Here is a 3946-nt window from a genome sequence, read left to right on the forward strand (position 1 = left end):
GCAGGTTGGGAGTTGGCAGGTCAGGGTATGCTGTGGCAGGCTGGGAGGTTGGCAGGTCAGGTATGCTGTGGCAGGCTAGAGGTTGGCAAGGCATTGGTAGATTGTGGCAGGCTGGGAGGTTGGCAGGTCAGGTAGGCTGTGGCAGGCTGGGAGGTTGGCAAGGCATTGTAGATTGTGGCGGCTGGGAGGTTGGCAGGTCAGGGTATGCTGTGGCAGGCTGGGAGGTTGAAGGCATGGTAGATTGTGTCAGGTTGGGAGGTGGCAGGTCAGGGTAGATTGTGGCAGGCTGGGAGGTTGCAGGTCAGGGTATACTGTGACAGGTTGGGAGGTTGGCAGGTCAGGGTAGATTGTGGCAGGTTGGGAGGTTGGCAAGCATGGTAGATTGTGGCAGGCTGGGAGGTTGGCAGGTCATACTCTTCTTCAAAGTAGCTCTAGACTGGCCTCAGAGCCTTGGTCTTGTTTCCAGACATAAGATGTGTGTTTGCCTTGCGCAGGACTGCATGTCAAGCATTTGGACGTTCAGTAAAAAGAGAAGATCCACCTTGATTTTCTTTGTCTTTTTGTTGCATAAAATCTACTGTTAGGGTCTCTGGGTCCACTTTTGAAACCTTTTGCATATTGGATTGCAAGGTTGCTGAGCTTGGAGCTTGTAAATGTATCCATCTTAGTTGATTACAGCTGGCTATAGCTAGGCATTTTTATATGTAAACAAAGCTTACCTTTCTTGTTTTCCTGTCCTTTCCTGTTTTATCTTGCTTGTGTAAGTTTATATACTTGTTTTCCTGTCACTTTTGAAATTTTTGATTGTCCTTTTAGTTATTTGTTAGCTAGTTTTTTTTGTTGCTAACAGCAGGTAGCTAGAAACTGTCTTAGCAACTCCCTAGCAACGTGGTAAACAACTGTTAGCTTGTTAGCTATCCAGTTGAGTTATCAGGATAAAAGTTGTTTCCTGATGTAGTCTCTTCTTCTGATGTTATATTCTTAGTCCTACTTCCTTTATCTTTCACTCACTTATTTGTCTCCAATGTACTCTTCCTCTAAATCATTTGAAATATGATATAAAATACTTAGATATTAGGAGCTCATTATTTTACCAGCTGCTCTCTCTCTCTCTCTCTCTCTCTCTCTCTCGCTCCATAGCGGTGTGTATGTGGGAGATCCTGAGCCGAGGGCAGCAGCCTTTCTTTTGGTTGGAGAACCGTGACGTCATCATCCAGCTGGAGCAAGGCATCAGACTACCCAAACCTGACGACTGCCCTCCTGCCCTCTACTCCCTCATGACACGCTGCTGGTCCTACAACCCCCGCGAGAGACCCTCTTTCACAGAGCTGGTCGTTAAGATCAGGTACTGACTGCCATGTCCTGACTTGGCTGTGTTCTGAAATCTGATTTGAATGTGGTTGAAGGTTGTTCAACCACAAATAGCTTGCCAATATGTACTTTTTCTTTTCACAGTGACGTCCATCAGATGGAGAAGGAGCAGGAGGCAGAGAGAGAGAGGGACAGAAAACGCTCCAACAAGTTCTTTGACACCAAGTTCGACTTCAACGAGCCTCCTCCTAAGGTAGTCTTCTTGATGAGACACACACACGCACACGCACACACACACACATAGTCTTGTACAGCTAACCTTGCTGGGGGACACAATTCAGTCCCATTCAAAATCCTATTTTCCCTAACCCTAATCTTAACCCTAATCCTAACCCTAGCTCCTAACCATAAAACTAACCCTAGCTCCTAACCCTTAATGTAATTCTAACCCTAACACTAAATCTAACCTTAACCCTAAACCCACTAGAAATAGCATTTGACCTCGTGGGGACTAACAAAATGTCCCCAGTTGGTCAAATGTTTGTCTGTTAAACATGTCCACACACACACACACACACACACACACACACACACACACACACACACACCTTCAGCATCATTGTTTTGTGTCATAGCGTTGTTAGAATTAGCGTATAAATTACTCAGTGCCTGTCAACGTTTCTGTCCCTGTGTTTCCAGCCCTCCAGGATGAAACCTGGGGGTCGTTTTGGTAACAATATTGGCCTGCATGTTCCGCTGAATGAGGCCCTGTGTGCCAGCTCTCCAGACCTGGTCAGTCCCTGTGAATACTACACTGCTGTAGACTCTAGGAGCAACACAGTGGTGGTGCCCATGATGCCTCCACGACGATGCAGTATGGGGGTGAGACTATAGTTATCTAGTTCTAGTCTATTTCCTTCTAGACTCTAGTTATCTAGTTCTAGTCTACTTCCTTCTAGACGTCTAGGTATTTCTCTAGTCTCCTTCTAGTCAGTATCTCTCTAGTCTTCCTTCTAGACTCTAGTTTATCTAGTTTCTAAGTCAGCTGTCCTTTCTAGACTCTAGGTTATCTATTCGTAGGTCTACTTCTCGTAGACTCTAGTCTATCTAGTTCTGATCTGATTCCGTCTAGACCTATTACTCATTTAGTAGTCCTTCTAGATCAGTTATTGTCTACGTCTACTAATCCTTCTAGACTAGTATCTAGTTCTAGTCTATCCTAGATTTCTAGTTTTATTAGTCTACTTCCTTTCCTAGACTCTAAGTTATCCTAGTTCTAGTCTACTTCCTTCCATAAAACGACCTCTCTACGTTGCCTAGTATAATCTAGTCACTTCTCTCTAGACTCCTAGTTATCTAGTCTTAGTCATATCCTTCTAGGACTCTAGTTATCAGTTCTAGTCTACTTCCTTCAGACTCTAGTTACCTAGTTTCTAGTCCTACTTCCTTCTAGACTCTAGTTACCAGTTCTAGTCTATCCTTCAGATCTAGCTATCTATTCTAGTTCTACTTCCCAGACTAGTTATCTAGTTCTAGTCTACTTCCTTCTAGACTCTAGTATTCTAGTTCTAGTCTACTCCTTCTAGACTCTAGCTTACTAGTTCTAGTCTACTCCTTCTAGACTCTAGTTATCTAGTTCTAGTCTTACTTCCTTCTAGACTCTAGTTAATCTAGTTCTAGTCTACTTCCTTCAGACTCTATTATCTAGTTCTAGTCTATTCCTTCTAGACTCTAGTTACTAGTCTAGTCTACTTCCTCTAGACTCTATACCTAGTTCTAGTCTACTCCTTCTAGACTCTAGTTACCTAGTTCTAGTCTACTTCCTTCTAGACTCTAGCTATCTAGTTCTAAGTTCTATTCCTTCTAGACTCTAGTTATCTAGGTCTAGTCTAACTTCCTTCTAGACTCTAGTTACCTAGTTCTAGTCTACTTCCTTCTAGGACTCTAGACTAGTTCTAGTCTACTCCTTCAGACTCTAGTACTAGTTCTAGCTCTACTCCTTCTAGACTCTAGTTACTCTAGTTCTAGTCTACTCCTTCTAGACTCTAAGGTATCTAGGTCTAAGTCTACTTCCTTCTAGACTCTTAGCTATCTAGTTCTAGTCTACTCCCTTCTAGACTCTAGCTATCTAGTTTCTAGTCACTCCTCTAGACTCTAGTTATCTGGTCTAGATCTACTTCCTTCTACTCTAGTATCTAGTTCTGTCACTCTTAGACTCTACTAGTTCTAGTCTATTCCTTCTAGACTCAGCTATCTAGTTCTAGTTACTTCCTTCTAGACTCTAGTTACTCTAGTTCTAGGTCTACTTCCTTCTAGACTCTAGTCTATCTAGTCTATCTAGTATCTATCTATTCTCTTCTTCTAGACTCTAGGTATCTAGTTCTAGTCTACTTCCTTCTAGACTCTAGATACTCTAGTCCACCCTCAGCTGGGTTTAAGGTACCGTAAGCATCTGTTTTTCAGGGATACAGTATCTTCAACCTAGTTTCCGTTTCATTTACTCCTTCTATGTTCGGTCTCGATGACGATCCAAGTCATGTGTCCCGTGCTTGTGTTAAATCCCTGTGTTACTGCTATAAGGCCAACAAGCAAGGCTACTGTATCACTAGCTACTCTACTATATGAATGTGTGTCC

The 3946-nt window shown here is 43.1% G+C and overlaps 1 pseudogene; it reads left to right on the forward strand.

The window, feature by feature from the left end:
• Positions 1-3946, forward strand: part of LOC112072595 (protein-tyrosine kinase 2-beta-like) — an 83453-nt pseudogene that overhangs the window by 69743 nt on the left and 9764 nt on the right.

This window comes from Salvelinus sp. IW2-2015, unplaced genomic scaffold, assembly GCF_002910315.2.
Source record: "Salvelinus sp. IW2-2015 unplaced genomic scaffold, ASM291031v2 Un_scaffold1976, whole genome shotgun sequence".
NCBI classification, from domain to species: domain Eukaryota; kingdom Metazoa; phylum Chordata; class Actinopteri; order Salmoniformes; family Salmonidae; genus Salvelinus; species Salvelinus sp. IW2-2015.